At 41.2% G+C, this 20,850-nt stretch overlaps 1 protein-coding gene across 6 annotated transcripts in view; it reads left to right on the top strand.

Annotated features, from left to right (window-relative positions):
- RERE (arginine-glutamic acid dipeptide repeats) overlaps positions 1-20,850 on the top strand; it is a 257,136-nt gene that overhangs the window by 218,681 nt on the left and 17,605 nt on the right. The window lies entirely within an intron of this gene.

Genomic DNA, 20,850 nt, shown 5'->3' with positions numbered 1-20,850 from the left:
AAGGTGATTGGAAGGAACAAGAATGATATGAGAATGTAGCATTGCTTTTGAAACAAACAAACAAACAACCCAAACCAAAACAGAAACCTAAACCAAACTACAACAGTCAAAACACACACAAAAACCCCCATCGTTCCAAATTCATTGCCTAAACCTAATAAAACTACAGGCTTGCATTCAGGCAGAGTTTTCAAACACAAAGGGTCTAACAGCCTTGTGACAGCATGACTGTTCCTGAAGGTTCATTTTCAAATGTGCAGTTAACGTCAGCCTTTTGGAGATTATACACTAATGCACTATGGACAGCCTAGTTCCTTTTACCTTGAAAGGGGCTGCTTTTAATGTTGAAAGTATGGAGCCAATTATTTCAGAGTTACATGGCAGTTGTTTTTTTTTCTCTGGCATGTTCCATGAGAGTCTTACGCCATGTTTGTCCATCCTTTTCTTTTAAGCAATTCTACCTTGTTTCAGGTACTTACTTGTGGTGTTGCTATTGAAGATAAAAACATCTTTAAGAAAAAACATTACCGGGTGAAATACGCAGTACTCTAAAAGCTTGGCATTCTATTAAAAAAAATAAGAAGCCTTTTATGGTAGGGGGGGGTGGAGGATTGATTAATGATGTGCATAGGCAGATATAGTCAGACTGCGTCAACATGTTGAAAACTTTCTTTGAATGTAGAGCACAATGGTAACGTGTTTAGTAGTGCCAACCACAGGATAAATGCTTAATATAAAGATATGTTCTTTTTGTGAATTTATTCTGTATTTAACAAGTAAGATCTACCAAGCTATCTCCACTTGATGTGGAAAAATTAGGTTTTTTTCTTTTCACAGGTTGATGTTGGGTTTTTATTTTACTTTGTGTGTGTGCTTCAAAATTTATCAAACCTTGTGTAACGCATACTTTCATACCATGCCAATGAGAAATTGTTGTATGGGTCCTTGTGAAATAGTGATTCTTGAGAACGACTGTTAAAATGTTACATTATATTCATAACAGCAGCGTCATTCTGTGTCACTTGTGTTAGTCAGAAAGCTGCTTTGCGAATGGTGGAAACTTTAACAGCAAATATCCCTCCAGGGTTTATCATTTTCCAGACAAGATGGCTGAGTTGATAGAAACGCTTTCACCATAGCCTTGCAGCAGATGCCCTGGTGCTGGCTTAACAAATGTCAAACATAATTCATTACTGCCTCCTCATCCTTTGTCAATGGGCTTCTTGGCTGGTGCATTTTATAAATATTTTGTTTCAGGTGGTAAAGTTACCAAAAGGGAGAAGGACTAGAATGGGGGTGTTGGGGGAAGAGGTACAGGTAGCTGGATGGGACTGTGTGTGTGCAGTTGCAGTACCTGGTTTGTGTTGACAGGGAAGATCAATAGTTTCAGGGTTTGTAGAGTTTCTGCAGAGGAAAGGATGGCCAAGAAGAAGGAGAGGTAAGGGAACTGGGAGGAATAGTAGTTCCTAACATGGCCTACTTTTGATGTTTAACTTAATGAGGAGCTTTGGACAGCAATTAACAGTATTAATGGGTTATTTTGTAGGTTTGAATGTGGGTATTTGTATGCTTTCTTTTTTTAAAGATAGGCTTTTCTGAAGAGTGTGGAATTTGCAAAGGGTGTTTCTGCTTCTGTTCCCTCAGCTCCCTCTTTTTTTTTCTTTTATGCTTTAGTATTTCTCTAGCTTCAACTTTAGATCGCAGTTTACCCATTTGACAGAAGTCTGGCGTTTTGCAGTGTTGCTCTCCTCTTTATCACTCTGAAGAGAGGCCAATTCTGAAGCAGCTCAGAGTGATTAGGGTTTACACACAGTCCAGATGAGTTGCTCGTTGGTTGCTCATTGGTTTTCTCTTGTAGTTAGTGTTTTGTGTGTCTTGTATACAGAAGGGTAGAAGTGGGTTTAGACTCCTTGATTCCTTCAGATATTCTGATCTCCCCAAGATGCGTATTTGCTTCCTGGGAAAGCTGCCAGCTCTTCAGCTCTTAAGTCACTAATGCTTCAGACTGAATTTGAACCAGTGAGTTGGAAGTGAAGAATTGCATATCTTACCTATTCAAAGTCCCTTTCCTGCTTTGGAGACATGAATGTGTAGTGGTTGCCTGCTGCTTACAGCTTGGTATTCTCAGACGTTGAGCTGTTGATATTTTTACATGGTATAAAATAAGCAGTGTAAAAATTCTTATGTGCCTGAGTTGAATGTCAGGTGTTTGTTGGGTCTCTTGTGCATGTTTGTGTATGAAAGATTCATGAAACATTTTGAAGAGATGGTAGTACTGTTGTGAAAAATATCACTGTAGAAAAATTTCAGTAAGCGATTCCATTGTTTTAGTGCATAATTTTCTGCATTTTCCCTCTTGTTTTTACCTTTAGTACCATATGCATGAAAACACCTGTATTTGTTGTAATTTGCTGTTTTTATTTTATTCCCACCTGAAGATGCCACTTTTTGTCCTGCTAGCTTGGGAGCAGCTAATTACAGCAGGGTATAGACCTGGGGAATCCTCGTTGTGCTCGCATGCATATAGGAATGGGCTGAATCCCAGACTGCAATTTCACAAGTGAGGCCTAAGCAATATAAATACACAAATAAATTGAGAAAATATTCAGTTACCTTACAAACAATACCTGCAAGGATGGACCAAAAATGAATGATACATCTTAGCGGTGTTACTGTGACTAGTTTAATGAGGGGGAAAAATGAGAGTTAGAATTATTTACAAAATGATACACGAGACACTCAAAATATACCCTGATGTAGGTACCCTCAAAACGACCGTAGTGCATGTGGCTAGATCCAGAATAGTAATTTTTTTAACTGAGAAAATAGTGTTTGTGGTCTGTTGTTCATGCGCAATAGGGTTTCTTTTCCAGAGTTGTGTAATGTCTCCAATCCCTGTAACTGCAAGATGCCTGCCTTAGTTGTGTCAGCTGATTGGGTAATTGAATGTACTGTAATCAGAAAGGAGCTTGCACCTTGAGTCCATGGCTTTTTGTTTCTTTGAATTTCCCAAAGCCTGCAAAGGTACGGGGTTTGTGGTTGGTAAAGCAGGACGCTGCTAACTCAAAAACTGGACAAAACAGATAGGGAAGAGTTAAGAACAGAAGGGCTGTTGTGAGGTAATAATGTTGCTGTTGAATAACTTGAGGTGATGAATTGTTTGAAGCAGCAGATGCCTTTAAGAGCCGAGATGGCTGTCACTGCTGTGTTTTGCTCCTAATTGATGGAGAACTGCACATAAAGCTGAGAGCATTCTTAGGTTATTGAATATTTCATATGGAAAACACAGGGATGCTGCATTTAGAGAGGCTGCAAAGGTATCAACCACAAAGAACCTTTTTCTAACAAGTAGCTTAGAAAGTACTTCTGTTTCATGCCTGTTGGACCAAACTGAATCAAATGCATCGTGCCTCCGACTGGACTAAGTCACAACTCTTGCAAGGCATGTAAGTAACCTCATGAAGTTCAACAGAGCCAAGTACAAGGTCCTGCACGTGGGTCGGGGCAGTCCCCGATATCGGGACAGACTGGATGATGAATTGATGGAGAGCAGCCCTGCAGAGAAGGACTTGCAGATACCGGTGGATAAAAAATTGAATATGATCTGTCCATGTGTGCTTATAGCCCAGAAAGCCAGTCATATCTTGGGCGGCATAAAGTGTGGCCAGCAGGTCGAGAGAGGTGATTCTCCCCCTCTACTGCGCTTTCGTGAGACTCTACCTGGAGTACTGTATCCAGCTCTGGAGTCCACACTACAAGACAGACATGGACCTGTTAGAGCAGGTCCAGAGGAGGGCCAAGAAAATGATCAGAGGGCCGGAACACCTCACCTGTGAAGAAAGGCTGAGAGCGCTGCGGTTGTTCAGCCTGGAGAAGAGAAGGCTCTGGGGAGAACTTACTGTGGTCTTTCAGCGTATAAAGATGGAAGACGACCTTTTACCAGGGCCTGTAGTGACAGGACAAGGGGCAACAGCTGTAAATTGAAAGAGGGTAGGTTTAGTTTCGCTATAAGGAAGGAATTTTTTATGATGGGAGGTGGTGAGACACGGGAAGAGGTTGCCCGGAGAAGTTGTAGATGCCCCATCGTTGGAAGCGTTCAGTCAGGTTGGACAGGGCTTTGAGCAGCCTGATCTAGTGAAAGATGTCCCTGCCAGTGGCGAGGGACTAGATGATCTTTGAAGGTCCCTTCCAACCCAAACCATTCTATGATTCTGTGTCTCCGCCAAACTTTAGTTTTGCTTATCCCTTAAGACACTTCCCATTTCACTGAAACAGGTAGGAAGGAGGGGTAATCTGTAATGAGACTTCCCAGTGCTCCTGCAGAATCTATTTAGTGAGTCTTCAAGCACTGAATCTTACTACAATTGAGCTTTGGTTTTTATTATTTCTTCCAGTTAAAAGCTTGGTGATAGCCCTCATCAGTGAAGTCTGTTCTTTGCTCAGCATAGCTCAGATTCCCTGTGATCTCCATGTCTTCTGATTTTCTTCATTCACTTCCTACAGACAAAAGTAGCTTGCTAAAGGGACATTTCTTTTTAAAGCTGGGAAATAAAATGCTTTGGATATAGTAGTCTAAAGAATGTGGAGGTCTAAAGTAGACATATGTAAAATGTTTTTTTTTCTTGCTTTCTTTGGCTGAAATTCAGTTTTCTGTCTTAGCAAGTCAGGGTTTCTCTAAATTAAACCAGGTTTTGTGTGAGTAAGATCATCACTTTATCCTAGTTGCCTTCCGTTCCTTTTGGATGCCGGAGCACTCAGACCAGAAAATTTGCCTGCATCAGGCAGAGGTGTGTTTCTCTTTCCCTGAAAAATACTACCTGTCTACATTGCCCAGAAAATAAATTTTGTAATACCAGACCAATGAGATTTTCTCTGACATGTTGCTACGATCTTGTATTTTTGAGGAGTTGACAGGAGCAGCATATTACAACATGGTACTTAGGCAGGATACCATCTCTTTATCTTCGTTCACTCATCACCTAGACCCTGCCAGGAAGAATTGCAGGGGTCTTTGTGTGTGGTGTTCTCAGCCACTGCCTCTTCTGGGAATTTCTACCCTTTCTGATTCTAGAGGGATTGGAGGGAGAAAGAAAAAGTCTTAAGGGAGGCCCAGAAAACAAAGCAGAAGGGTGATTTGACAGACCATGAAGTTAGTCTCGTGAAGAGAAAACTGACTTCATCTCCTCTTTCTTTTGTGGGCCTTCTCTTCTGGCTTGACTAGTCTCTCTGCAAGTTCTGTGAAATGGGCTAATATCTTAGCCTATTCTGTAAAGGTGCTGTGGAGATACAACTACTTAAGATTTAGAGAGATGGCTCCAAAGCTTGATTGTAGGAGAGGCTTTGTAAGGACTGGCGTGGATGGGGAAAGGAATGAGATAGGAGCTGGAGGATTCCCAGAATGATTTATTGTATCATGTCAACATGGCCTTTCTAAGCTGGCCTTTTTACTACAAGTTTGATGTGATGGGGCAGTATATGGAGAAACCCTTTACAAAAGTTGCAAGTATTTAATGTCTACAGGAAACATTAATTTGTGCTCTACATGGGGTTGTTTGCTGAACTTGGCCCTGAGCCCAAGCACTGTGTTAAACACTAATCTTGTTTTGCAAATGGAAATCTTCCACAGTTAGAAGGAAGAATGAGAATGTGTCCCTACCAAATAGACTTGTGGCATTCCAGTCTTCAAACTTACACATGGCAGTGAAATCGACACACTGAACATCCATCTGAAGCTTTTTTCAGCATTGAGCTGTGTCATTCGGTCTCTGCATCTTTCTGAAGAATTTATAGCGTAATATTTTGCTGTCGTAAACCAAATCCAAAATGTAATGCAACTTAATAATAGATGAAAACTGGAGTTGCTATGTCTAGAGCCACAGGTTGGTTGGCTTGTTTGGGGGGTGGGGGGGAGAAATCTGTTCTTAGATTCTTGCAGGGGAGCAAATTCTTGAACTAACTCAGCACGTACCCTCTTCCAGTTAATGGAGGTTTCCATGCAGTAAATCACTAGTTTTTACTTCACTCTGGTTTACGCTCACGTAATACTACTGGTCGCTAAAAATGAAAGTACCGTTGCACACAAAGTTAAGGCTGGAGGTCCTAGCTGACCATATAACCTCACTCTAAAGTATGTGCTTTAAAGGTGAAAGCAGGTTAAGGTTACAGTTGCAGTTCTGCTTGCTACTGCCACCTTGATATTTTGGGGGGGTTTTTTCCTAGTGGTGTGTTTAAATTCTGTCTGTAATACCTTTTCAGATTCACGATGGAAATGCTAACTCGTATTCAGGTAGAGCCCCCTGTGTGGCACCACTGTAGTTAAAAGATACGTATATCGAAGGCTGATTGCGAGTGGCATTGCTTTACAAACCTGCAGTCACTGTTAGGAAGCAACTGAAGGTAGAGGATTCCAGAAAAAACAAAGTTTAAGGAAAAATGCAACGGGGAATTTTGGTGGCTAATAGGGATGCAAAGTGTCTTGTTGAAAGTGCAGGATGCTTCTGTGAGTAGTTCTGTTTGGAAATCGTGCAGAGTATAGGTTGCCCTCTGGTAAACTTAGGAAGATTCATATTCCAACGATTTCAGAAACTTTGCGGCTACAGCTTATCAGTTAATATTGGAGTATCCTTTTAAGAGGCACGCAAGTATAAATGTATACTAGTAGGCTTCACTTCCTCTCAGAGGAGGCCAACGAGTATTGATATAACCTCTTTTTTTCTTGTTGTTTTGAAGTTCTCAATTATAAGTGGTTCTCTTAGTTTCTGACACCTTGGTTGCTGTGTTGAATACAAGCCACTAATTAAAATGATCACTCATGCTGCCTAGTGGTAGGCATCAGCATGCTGTGACTGTTCGACATGGTAGTAGGGAATAAATGGTGTAGTACTCTGTGCGTTTGGAATACCTGCTCAGTCAGTCTCTGTGTTTCCAAGGCACATTGGCATAGCCTAACTGTAATAGTAAATAATTTCTGAGTGCTTACTGATGCAGCTGGAATGAGATTTTTCAGTGTTAGGTCTATGCAGTGGAGGGCTGGGTGGGTGGGTGAGAGTGTGAGTCTAGGCTAAGTGTGGTGCAGCGGGAGCTGTCAAGCATCGTTGGGAGGAATTGGTTATATAGTTTTGCATATCTAATAAAGCAGTACAATGAAGCAGTCTTCGTCTTAATCTTCAGAATATTGCTGAGTGGGTAAAAATGACATTTCATTCCTCTTTATCAGAAACTGTCTCAGTCTCAACTTGTAGAAGAACTCAGGAAGGCAGGTAGGGACAATACAAGCCTAATGCCTGTGAAGAGGGAAATAAATGTGACTTTGTTTACATGAGGGAATCGAGCTTTTCTTGGGTAGTAAAGTGAAATATAGAGGGAAGCAGAAAGGCAGCTCTAGAATAAGCTTGTCAGACTGTTGGAAGGAAAATGTTACGTAAGTGGCAGACTGGCTGTATAATAGGTCAGCACCCTTGCTTGACAGGTTTCCTGGGGTCTGCACTTCTTTTTCTACTCGTATAAGAATGCAGGGCCAGAACAGGCCTGGGGGGATTGCTGAATCTGAAGTTCTGTTGTCACAGGCAACCATCTCTCAAATCCCTTTCATGAACGGATCAAACTTCAAATTAAAGCTCGTAAGGTCTATAGCCATTTGTTCTTTTGCCAATACTGCCCTTTTGCTTTAATAGCTCTTCTGTCTCCCTGGTGGACAACTGCATGCGGAGCTACAATTCTGTGTAAGAGGTATTGTGCAGAGCCAGATAGATGAAGATGCCTTTTCTAATGCTGCAGTTGCTTTATGTCATCCAATGGGTCAGGATCTGAAATTTGCCCAACTTGTGAGAAATAGCTGTTAGAAGGTTAGCTTGCCTAGTGGTGTGAATCAGAGCTCTTGGGTTTTACTCCTGTCTTGGAGATCTCTGCTTCGGAGTGGCAGTTGACTTTTGGGTTGATTAAAAATATTATTGCCTTAACTTCCTTGTTCCATCCTACTTTTCTCTTCTGCTTATGTGGTTCTTCTGTCAGAGGTTAGCATCCCTGTAGTGGACATGACAGAAAGGTAAAAAGGAGCCCACTGTTTCATTGCGATTGACAGTGTAAACTGAAATCAATAACATTTTAAGTTAGCATGCTTCGTAAAATGAGCTGCAGCAACCATATCACCTGTCCTGACACCCCTGCTGTGAATGTGGGCCATGTACAGGGAGGACAGGATTCATGGCAGCAGCCCAATTTCATCTCTGAACTCACTGTAGTGTGATTTCAAGACCCCAGGAGTCAGAGCCCTAAGTCATGCCCCAAATTACTGGCGCCTTTTTTTTTTTTCTTATCCCTAATTGTGAAGTGGGGATCAAATTCACTTTCTGAGGGAGTAGCTAGGATTAATGCTTGCTGGACACACCAGGGCAGAACAGAGCTGTAAAGAATTAGCAATTTATTTCACTTTTGAGCTCACTGTATAGGTATTATAGTAAGCTACAATGAATTGGTCTTTCTAATACTGCTTTACAACTCTTACCATTGTCTTTTAGTTAAATTTTGCTTGCTAAGGATTTTTTCCTGACAGAAAGAATTTGAGTCTGGAGGGAAGCAACAATAACTGGGGGATAAGCAGCTTACGTGGCAGTTCTTTTGTGGTTCGGAGGGGCAGGGGGGGTTGCTTGATGTCCTGCTTCAATATTCCTCTTTTCATATATTGGTCTGATAAACAGGAAAACACTTAAGTACCCCTCAACCCTCCACACTTCATCTAGAAAATCTACTGGTTTAGAAGAATGTTCTTGGAGAGCAGTAAAAGGAAAACAGCTGTTCAGGGATCAGATCTGAGAGGAACTAAGTCTGTTTAAAATCAAGGCTTAATGACAGGGATGCCTGTCTGAGAGTTTTGTTTGCAAGTTTGTTGCTTTGTCCATAACTCAGACTGAATAGTAGAGCAGGAGCCTGTCCTCCTTAAACATGTGGTTTTGTGTAGTGGGATGTGTGATGATGAACATAGAATGAAGTAGATGATGAATAAAGTTTTTCATTGATAAGCCTGGTGGCTTGTATGAGTTTATTTGATACTTTCCAGGTGTAAATTTGATGGCTTTCTTCCTCCATCTGGCTTGTTCAGGTGTTGGACATCCTGTGATAGAGTTTTTTTTAAGAGGTCAAATTCTAGCTGTCTTCAGCATGGAATCAGGGGTTTTCATAGTTTTCATCATGAAATAACCAGTTGTGAAGACTTCAAGGATAGCTGTAATAAAAAAGGGATGGAAAATTTTTCTGTTTTCAGGTGGTTGCATCTTCACTTTCCTCATTAGCAGTGAGGATTATTTTACGAGGTTTGTTGCCTCCTGTGTAATTTTCAGTGTTTTCTGAATGCTGTTGTTTTTAACATGACTTTATAATAAACTATTCAAACTCAGCAGCTCCACTATAGGTCATGAGCTGCAAAGGGAGGAAGCTGTGTGTCAGGGAAGATAATGCATACATTTGATAAGCCAGGCTTTGTGTGATTCATCACAGATGTGTTTGGAAAACCTAAAACATCTGTTACAGTGAAATGTGGAATGCAGATCAGCATGCAGACACAGCAGCAGTCTGAACTGGTGCCGCTAGTGGCAAAGTTGCATTGCTGGTGATTGTCTCAGAAGTAAGTGGACCTTCAATTCTCATTTCTATATTTAAATAAAAGCAGTTACAGGATGTGACATTCAAGAAACAAATGGCTAATTCCTTACCTTTCAGCTCTTCTTGCCCTATTAAAACAGGAAAATCTGATCAAACTTTCGGAATATCCATTTGCTTATTTATTTGAGTGGTTTTGTTTCCTTGATTTTGTGGTATGTTATCTTCTCAGTGACCACTGTCTGCCCAGGAAGGAAATGGGGCTAGGACTGCAGAGCATAGCGCAAGTAATCTCTGCTCTTAATCTACAGGCAAAAACCCACTCTCCAAAGGAATAATGGGGGGAAAAAAACCCTATCTGAAATCATGGGAATGAACTCCTACTGAGAATGACATCAAGTTCCAGTAGTAGAATATGGAAAGAATCAGATTTGTTTTGAAACCTGGTAGTATAATATACTCTAACTTAACCCGGGGAAGGCATGAGACAGTTTCGCCCAAGGAAGCAAGCAGTAGTACCAGCTATAATTAACAAGACAGTCCTCCGTGGCCCGTAAAATGTCATAGGATTTACACATTTGACTATTACAGAGAAGCTGCAGCAACTTGGGGGTTGGAACTTTTTTCCAGACCATCCAAGGTGCCCCAGAAGTGTTGAATAATGTAGTCTGTTCCACCTGAAACGCCCACACATGGACTCATTGATGACTTTTAAACTGGAGCTCGAAAGATAGCTAGAAACTTCTTTGTTAAAGGTTAGAGACTCCAGTGTCTTCTCAGGTAGGTTGAGCCAGGAACTTGCATTGCAAGATGTAAGCGCTTAACCATTTGAAATAATCTTTGCGGATCAGTAAAATGTCATCCATCTTATCACTGTGTAAATTTCCAGCTGAACAGAAGGGGAATTTGCTGAGCTATGTAATGGTTGCCTGTTTTAGCTAATGAGGAGTGTGAAAGTGTGGGCATTATTTTATTGCCCCTCCCCAATATTCTAGTGAGAGAAAACCTTTCTAATTCTGATGAGGTCAAAGTTGGTATTTTCTATCATCCCTTCAGTTATGTGTCAGTGTCACTCCAGTGAGCCTGAAGCATCCAGTGGAGTGTTGCAGTAATGCAGAGTATTGATTCTAAGTGACAATTAACTGGGAGTGGTTTGTTTCAAATACCAGCTTGCATCAGTGAAGTAGTCAACTAACAGAACAAATAAAGCTAACAATTCTAACACAAGAAATGTTTTGGTAAGTCTAGTTTGATTCTATTTGTAAAATTGTCACAACGCAATAATAAAAAGATTTTTAACGTAGTAAAACTTATTTTAATAATTGCAAGCCTAATTTCAGTTGTGCAGAATTAGAAAACAAATTAGCATATGTATACCTTCCTGAAATGCAGGAGGATTAAGTTCCCTGCTGAATAGTACAAATAAATTTTTAATACTTGGTTTAAATGAAAATTAGGAAAGTAGAAAATGCTGCTGTCCTCGTGTTTGGAATGTCACTTTCTGCACATGCATGCACATACACAAATTGGTCTTTCAATTAAATTAATTAAAGCTGACATGCAAACCACAGCAGAAAGTAGTCTAGTTGGGGATGAAATTAACCAAAGTTATTTTTTGACAATATTTTTTGGTTAGTTTGAATAGCTGATTGTACTTCATATAATTCTCAACCCCTATCTAAAATCCATAAAATAGAGGAATGGCTGTGGTTGAAGGAACCTTTTTCATTTTCTGGCAGCCATTACATGCTGCCAGTACAAAAACATTTTTTTCTTAACAGTCCTTTCCCAAGCTCAAAAATGGATTTCCCCCCAGCCACTGTCATTCAATTATCACCTCAGGAAATGCATAGATATAACTGATGATCCCTTTAAAACATCCTGCGGTATTCCAGTCCTCCCATCCTTCATTTTTCTTCTCGCTCCAGTCATTAAATGTAACATTGCCAATGTATATTTTATAGGGTGACCCTGACGGCTGTCGCTTTGAGGATGTGCAGAGATAATAAGATTGTGCATGTAATGACGGGCAGATAAATAGAAAAATGTTTACAGGATGGAGTGTGGTAGTTTTAACTGCTTTATGGCTTGCTTCTTTCTCATACACACGCCCATGTGAACCATCACTGATACCTTTGCTTTAAATAGTGAAAATATGATGTATTATAGACATTGAGAAAAATATCATTGTGATGTAGCCAGTAGCAGTGAAATGTGGTTTTTGTCCCACACCTGAACTCTAGCAATACGCAACCAGGAAACTTAATTATTCAGCTGGTGCAAAAAGAAAGCGCAGTTAAAGGGATAATGTATCGGCGCTTGGCACCTTCATTGAGAAAGTCCTGTTCCTTGTATTGTGCCGCTAAATGCTCGATGTCAGTGGCATTGATGGAAAAGTGTACGTGAAGGGGGAAAGACATGATCTGGTGCAGACTACGGTGAGCTCTGCTCTGAAAGCTTTTTGCATTTAATTTATCTGGGTATTTATCCCACTGTCCTTCAAATGTCCTGGTGTTTGAGCTCCAATATTGAGAACTTCTAGTTAACGAGAGATTGGCAGTAAAAGATGTTGCATGAAAAAGCTGTGAACCCCAGGACTTTGATGTGGGTTGTAAAATGGAATGAAAGAATTGCTGGCTCAAGAAAATAGGAACTTCTCACATCTTTGCAAAAGCATTTCATCTCTGTTCTTCAGAATTACATTGTGCTTAATTCACCTGGCCCATGTGCATTTTGTTAGGGGTAGTGCTTTGGGCATCAAGATGTAAGTGAAAAGGGAAAAAGGCTGAATATTTGCATTTGCTAGGGAGAACAAATGGGTGTTGAACAGCGGCTTGGAAGGAATGTGCAATGTATGCCAGCCTGAGCCTCAATAGGAAGAGAGATGTCCTAGCTCCACAGGGGCTAAATTACATTCTCCAGGCTCTGTCTGCACGAAGCAGTTCATATTCTGTGCCAGGTGAAAACATCACATTGGTGCTAAAGAATTGGACTCTGCTGGAATGGGAGATCCCTCCATGGTGCAGATGGGGCAGCTGTGCCTGAGCAGAGGCTGGTAGAGGTGTGTGGGAAGACAAGAGGTAGAGGGTAAGCTTAGCAGAGAAGGGGGGGGGGGGGATTAAATTATTGGAGTTAAAAGTGGTCAAGCAAATCAGAATTCCTGACCTCAGGAATTTTGATAATACAAGTTGCAAAGGGGAGCTGAATAGAAAACAAATCCTTGACAAATGTGTATAAGGCAAGCAGGTTCTTAACTCTTTCACTATTTTGATAACCTCTTAATTGATCAAGCGCCAGAGATCCCTCCGGGGCATACCTGGTGACACTGGGAGTGGTTACACAGTCCTGGAGAACTATAACTGACACTATTTAAGATAGGCTCTAATAATTAATAATGGATGCAGCCAACAGTCTGTGAGTTCCTATGGGGATTAGGAACTCTGTTGATTAACAAAGAGGAGTCTCTGGAGGAAGAAGCCTTAATTACAAAGCTTTCTTTTCATTCTGGCATGACGTACAGCTGGAGAGAGGGTCAGCAGCTTTTAACTGTGGCTGAGGCTTAAAACAATGCGCTAGTGTGCTCTGCGTTTGTTTTTGCAGAACTGTGAAAGCTGGTACTTAAATCCCTAAAAATGGAAGGGGGAAAAAAAAATGAATTGTTCACATAGAACAGATAGTGAGGGTAAGTTCCATAATATGCTAATTCTCTTATTTCCTACCAATATAGGCAACCTTAATGACAAACACTGGAAAAGGCTAGCAAATAAACTACATGAAAATTGTGAGATGTGGCACAGGGACATGTTATTGGTGTTTTTTTCGGGCTATGGACAATAACATTTGATTTCTGTGTGGTTTGCCAAAACCATACAATCAAGTGGTAGGAATGAAACAAGAATGTCCAATTGAAAGAAAAAGCAGCTTATATTGAGGGCGAAAGGAAAGCTGAACTGCTGAGGAACAGTCAGCCGGTACTGTGCTAAATAAGGATGGATAAGCCTATCCAGTAGGCCTGGGTTTGAGTTATGAAGGAATTTTAGAGCCTGACTGTCACTGGTGAAGCTGTTCACATAGTTTGAGGTTGATCAGTACAATTGTACTTCTCACACAGGATTGATCTTGGCCAATTTATAAATCTTCTGTTTCTCTGTTTCTAGATGTTATAAAACTTAAAAAGGATGTGCTGAGACTTAATTTGTAAATACTGCAATGACTTTGTCATCAAATGGAAGATGCTATACAATGGTTGAGTGTTACTGTGTTAGTGCAGATAAATGTGTGTTTCAAATGAGAGATTATTTACATCCTATCTTGTATATTGCTTTCCTCTTTTCTCACCACTTTGCAGTCCCTGTTCACTGACTCTTCTCTGCTAGTGATTCCATTATTCTTTGTGTCTCTTGCCACTTCCAGTTCCCATGCATAATTTTGTTGTAAGAGTTGGGTTTAGTTTGCACTCACTCGTTAGGTTGATTTTTTTTTTTTTTAAATTATTCGTGAAGGAGGGCAAATACATTCTCTTGGGAGAATTACAAAAGTGATCTGTGTGTTTAAGTACTGTGAAAAATCAAATTGTTTTAGTCTCTTCACTGCTTGAGGAACTTTGGAATGAAATCTTCAGATTCCAAACTTGTTTCAGCACTATCAGGAGTGACACAGTTCTCTAATGACCTGTTGTATCGTAGGCCTGTGTCAGCTATCTAAACAAAAGCATAATTTGTAAGAGAGAAAAGCTCCCTCTTCCTCTGGTCTGTAGAGGACTAAGCAGGGCAGCAGTGCTCATTTAGCAGAAACAATTAGAAAGCATAAAGCTGTATCTGATTGCAGGTTTTTTCCACAACAAAATGAAATCCAGAAAATACAGATGGAGCCTCGGCTGGGTTCCCAGGAAATTCTGTGACTGTTCCTGTATTGGGGCTGAATTGACAGCATAAACACCCAAGGAGTTAGCCTAGGTTTCTTACATACCTATCTCCTCTTTTGATTCTCACTTGGCCAGCCTGTTTTGCCAGGAGTTTCAAATAAAAAATGAAACCAGGTAGCTTACCTTGCCGTTTGCAGAACAAGGAAACAGAGCATTAGGACAGCCAATCTTCTCCTAAAATTGGAGGTGGAGTTCGTAGCGGAGACCAGGGAGAGAAGACACTGTTGCCATCCAAAAGGTAATAAATGGCTAGAGGAACTGCTGGATAAAATGCTTATACCTCTAAAATATGCTAGAGAATTGAGAGACCTGCAGCATATTCCTTAGAGAGCATCCCACGATTTTTAATGTGTTTTTTGTAGTGTTAGTAAAATATTGCTTGTTTTTTAAAAGCCTCTCTTAGAATTTCAGTAATGTTTCAGATTATGCAGTATTCCTGTGCACCCAAGGTGGACATTAATCAGTGCTGCTGAACAAGCTGCTGAGACTTACTGCTTAATTAGAGCATATGCAAACCTATTTGTCATAGTTGGCAGAGGCATGTAGACCAAGTTTAGAACGGTAAAAATGCTTAGGTTCAGCTCTTCGGAGCTGCGCACAGCTGTTGTTCTTTCTCTTCCTTGCTGCATTTTTTCAATACTTCAACTTGTTCAAACCAAGACAAGAGTTCCAATATCTGGATATAGGCTCATAACAAGAAATAGCCGTGCAATGCTCTCTGCTAACTGTCCCATTTCTACCTTGATGCGGTAGGCCGTGCTGTTCAGGAGGTCAGAGGATTTCTTGCATGATTGTGCTACCCTGTTTGCATACATCTGCGCCTCTGGTATTAGCAGCTTTTGGGTATGGAGGTATGTGTGATGGAAGGGACTGATGCCTTAAGTTTTGTCTCCCAGTCTAATAGTGTATGGCAATATTCTGGGTTGTTCTGTAAAGTTTCAGGAAGCAACCTGGAGATGACAGGCTGCTATATACTGGTCTGTACTGAAGGTGTGTACTATAAAGCTCCCATTATGCAAAACTGTGCATGTGTAGTCCGTTTTCTCGATATGCCCCTTGGCATGCAGGCATTTGAGCAGATGATGTAACCGCGACTGTTAAAGCCAGGGGATTCAGTGAAGGAGAGAAGCGCTAGAGACGGTGTTTTTACCACAGGACTTTAGTAATAGGGAGCATTAGCTAAATTGAGTTGACTTAATAAAATCTTGATGCATTCCAGAAAGATTGTGAATTCATTAAGGCCACAGCTGGGCAATCTGTTCCCCTCTGGTCTGCCATGACTAGTTTATAGCCATTGAAGAGAGTTGTCATTTACCTTTTCTGTTTAATTACTGTAAAGCTATTCCCCTCCCCCATTTTTTTTTTTTTTCCCTTCCCTGGCAGAGCTAGGCTCTGGGGAAATTAAACAGCAATTATTATGTTTGCTCACTCTGTAATACCATAACAGATACTTGAAGGTAAGTTGATGTGTTTGTGTGATTGGCTTCCATAGGAGCAGTGTCTGCTGCAGCAGGGCTGTCAAAACCTCTCAAATCCAGAAATGCATACACAGTGTTAATCCTTTGTTTACCTAAGGCAAGACTAAACACAAACATGGGGCACAGCTTGCATTGTGTATTTTACGTTTGAAAACTACTGATAAGAAGGGAGAAACCAGGGCATGCAGCACTTGCTGGCACTCATGTTAGTTTGTTAAGGCTGTGGAAGAGTTGGTAAGGCCTGCCCTGGTGTTTCGTGAATGTGGCTTGGAGAGCGTGACTGAGCTGAAAAAAATATGGGTGAGAGCAGTGGGTGAAAATGGCAGGAGAGGTAAGAGAAAGGTGCTACATGCCAAGGCAGTAATCTCCTAGTATGTGCAGATAGCCTGTGCAGTGCAAGCAGGATTGCTGGGTTAGGGAGGATGGTGGGCTTTTGGGCACTTGAAGACTCTCGTCAGCTCAGTCTCCAGAGCTGAATTGCAGGGAAAGTCTCACTGCTGCATATTCCTGCGGGAGTGGATCTGAACCTTTTCTTTCTCTTTAAAAATAATCCCTAGAACAGAGCTAAAAGGAGATGAAGTGTGACTTTTTTTTTATGTACCTACAACATGGGGTGAAATGGCCTTGGCAGGAGAAGGCAAGAGATTTGAGGAGTTGGGAGCTCTGGATGTATTTCAAAATTGATGAAGGCTGAACCGTGGTTTTTAGTGCAGGACATACCCCTCTGTCTTGTGAAACTTCAGTAACGGGAAAGTAGATGTTCTTGAGGAAAGGTGGCATTAAAAGCCTGAACAATGCTTCTCATTTTGCTTTATATGTGTTTGATAAACTGCTCGGGACAGTTAATCAGATGTTAACATAAAAAAAATGGAGTTGCGTTTGCAGAAAAGAGGTGGCGTTGTGTCAAGTGGAGGTGAAGCTGTTACTATGATCAGCTAAGCAGATTGGGAGAGAGATGAATCTTCTCTGTACACTGATGGAAAAAGCTGTTCCTTGATGGAGTTGATCTGGGAGAGCACTAACAGCATCTTCCTTGGATGTGGCACAGTACAGGAATTAGAGCCTCTCATTTGAGGGGTAGTGTTGGAGTAGACGTGTGGGTCATTTTATTGGGACTTTCCTTCTAACATACTGGATTTATCGTAAGTGGTACAAATGGACAATTGCGTCAGCAACGTCAGTATTTGGGGTCTGAGATGAGGTGGATTTCAGGGACAGGAGGAAGCCCGCTGACAGTTCTGGTGAAAGAAGTAGTGATTAGGACATGGAAACCCTTCCTGCTGGACAATTCACCACCAAATATCTGGAATGTTACCACTGCTTTGATTCATTAGCCTGGGAGCTTTGCTGAAGAATGGTTTTGCCTGTGCTATGAGGGACTGCTTCATTGAATACTCGTGTTTCTCATTTGTACACGCAGTATGGGTCATGTATGTGCAACCATATACAATTTTTGCTACTTCACCTGCAAAGTGGTGGTAAGCTGGGCCATGCATTGTTTAAGCTTACCATTTCATTGTGAGGCTTTGCAGTGGTTGTTAATGCCTGTTTTATTGCTGGTCCCAGAGCTTGATTAAGCAGGAGCGTGTTACTGGGTGCAGGGAAGAGAAGAGGGCAACAGAAGCAGTTGGATTGTGCTTATTGCAAAAGGAGACAGTCTCCTAACTTCAGATGGTCTATGCTCTTCAGGCCACTAAACTGGATTAGAGAGTGATAAACAAGGTCGCTGTTTCGAGCAGCAGGTTCAGCTCTCCCTGAACTTGGCTTGCACGCCTTGAGTTTCTCTTCCACCATCAGCCAGAGACCTCACCGCAGGTAGTAGTTGCGTCAATGGTCTCACCCCTTCCTTAATTAATTTATCTCTGAAGTTTGGAAATGAGGGGGATGTCACTCTTAAGTCAAACAAGTATAATGATGCAATGAAGGACGGTTCAGTCTGCTTTATCTCATGTGATTTTAGTGCGTATGTTGCTACCAATACCCAGTTCCTGGCACTAAAAACTTCAAAGGAGACATACAATATATTTGCAGGTTGTTAGGTTAGGACTATTCCCCTGGGTGTAGACTTGCTACCCAGAAAAACAGATTCAGAGCAGCTGCTCTCAGCCCTCCCCCAGCGAACGAGCACCAGACTGCCTCAGTTCATCATGCTGTTCGCAATTATAGTACAGAGATGTAGGATGTGTTGACTGCGAGACCTTGTGGTGAGGTGAGGTGAGATCGCCGGGAACAAAATGATCATTATAGGCCATTCATGTCAGCAGCATTTATGCTTTTCTGTTTGCTTGCAAGCAAAAACAGCAGCTAATTTGCAAGGCTGCCTTTTGTAAAAGGGCCTTTTGATCAATGCTTGCCTGTGTTAATGTTTCAGTAGGCTATTGATTTCTGCAACAGCTTTTGTTCCCTGAATTTATGTGCAATGGGTTTCGGCAGCACACTATGCATGTTTGATTAAAGTTCATTTGACTTCACTTGCAGTGAAGCTGGAAGCTGTTTTTACTCCCTGTTTGTAGAACCAAAGCTTTCCTGAATTATTCCTTTGTGCTGAAGCTTCTGCCACCCGTGCAGACACCAGTATGCCGTTTCTAATCCTACCTGACTCACTCCACTCCAGCATTTAATCCCTTAGGTAGACAATATAATATTAGATAGCCAGGCAGCTAATAAGATCTGGCATGGAATTTTTTCAGTGTACTCCATGTCTAACCTGTGTGTATGTATATAACATTAACGTTCTCCGCTTCCTCTCTGACTTTTATTTCAGTGTCTTTGTCAGAAAGTTGAGTCATTTACTGAGTCATGTAGCTGTGCAGTGTGACGAATTTGAAGTACAGAATATTCTCTAGTCCTTTAATATATGCAGATTTCATAGACGGAGTAAACCTAGTTGTTGAATAAACTTCTATTTCATATTTATCGGCATGCAGTTGTGCAGTTTTGGGAGGGTCTTAGGAAAAAAAGCATTATGATCATGAAGTATTTTTTAGAAATATATACCATGTCTTTTTGAGAAGTTGGGTTTATGATGTAGTGCATGTATAAGTTGTTAGACTTCCCTTGGGACCTGATGGGTTTGCGATGTGTAAATAGAGCTCAAATAGGTTTCCATTTCCTATTTTATGATGGGATGAAAACAGATTGGTTTGCACTCTGCTGTTGCTGTATGTCAGAGGACACATTAATTCACTGACATAAAGACATGGGATTTACTGACTTGCTCCTTGGTGCTGACACCTCAGATTTGATATAAATGAATTTATAGGTAAAATGTGGCTGGCTTCATTTGCAAGAGACTTTCTACCTCTGAAAAGCATTGCATAAGCTTTTCTGCAGAGCTTTGTCTGCCTCCTGGCACAGGTCATATCCTCAGTTTGACAAACAGTTGTGCCGGATGGACTTTGAGCCCAGTTAATGGACTCAAAGTGAAATGGTATTTCTAAAGCAAACACATGCAGTTGAACATGCAGAAGCAGAGCAGGGTGCTGGGTGTCAGAACTCCTGTGTTCTTCCCAGATCTAACATAGCTTGAATGCTCGTCACCAGCCTGTGCCCATTTTAGTTTTAGATTCTCTTCAGGAAAGAGTTATGTTATTTATTTGTTCTTAGCAGGGCTTTTGTCCTTTCAGAGTCAACACCTGTAGGTAACGATTAATTTTGCCCACTTACTCCTTCCTCTTCCTCACCAGGTATCACTGTGAATACAATTTGGTGTGAATGTTGTTGGAGTCTGTGGTGGAGATCAGTAGCATCAATCCCAGTCTATAGCAGTGCAGATTAAAAATGCATCTATTCTGTCTATTGCCAGAAATCAAAGTTGTGGTTGTGTTCTTTTTCTGGTGTTTCTATTTTTAAATTAGGCATTGGTAAAATTCTTAATTGTCTTAAATGTCAGCAGTTAATGTCTAGAACAACATCCTCCTTTTGTCTTTCAAGTGTTTCAGTGGTACAGATGTGAGTTATGGCTATAATTGCTTGTTTGAGGCCCTTGGGAGAGTTTCCATTAAGGGTGTGTCTTTATTAGAGTTAACTCGAGTGATCTGCCCTGGGTATAGGCTGCAGGATTTCCCCACAGAGGGAGCAGGCTGAGGTTATGTTATTTGATCACATAAAATGCAGTTCAAAGAAACCCTTTTTGTGGGCAATTCAGGTATGTTTGTTCTGATGTTGATTTTTCAAGGGGCTGGTTAGAACTTCTCCATTTTTCTCTTGCAACTTGAAAGAAACAACACCTTTTACCTTAGAGGCAGACAAGTCGCCAGGAAATGGTGGGGTTTCAAAGTAAGAGAAAAGAGATTAAAACCACATGCTGTTCTGCAGTTTGGCGTTACATCCGCTAGTTTGAATGGCAGCTGCTCCAGTTTTTGAATGTAAGCCAGATTCATTATGCTGTGAAATTATCAATCATTTCTCTAGGTGTGCTCTTTTAACTGCTTAATTAATTTAGATGTGGGCATATATATTCAAATTAAAACACGATTTACTGTAGTAGGGTTGAGTTACGGTTATGGACTTCTTGTTGAATACGTTTTTATTCTAACTTTCAGCTTCTTAAGCAGGAATGTTTAAAAATACCTGTACGCAGAATGTAGGTTGACAAAATGGCAGTATCTGTTCGAATTGATCCTTATTCTTTCTGTAAACACCAGAGAATTCTTAGCAGTTATCAGTTACTTGTTCTCACAGCTCACTGAAAGGTGGTACCTTCCGGATGCAGTTCCTCCTGAGCTGTGCAGAGATGTCAACAGGATGCTGACAGCAAGGCAAGGGCCCCCCCTTCCGAATTGCTGAGACCAACAGTGCCAGCAGCGTCCAGGTGGAAGCTGGATACATGCTACCCAACCTCTTTTCTTTCCT

Source organism: Harpia harpyja, chromosome 7 (assembly GCF_026419915.1).
Source record: "Harpia harpyja isolate bHarHar1 chromosome 7, bHarHar1 primary haplotype, whole genome shotgun sequence".
In the NCBI taxonomy this organism is placed as follows: Eukaryota; Metazoa; Chordata; class Aves; order Accipitriformes; family Accipitridae; genus Harpia; species Harpia harpyja.
This window is presented reverse-complemented; position numbering and strand designations above follow the sequence as displayed.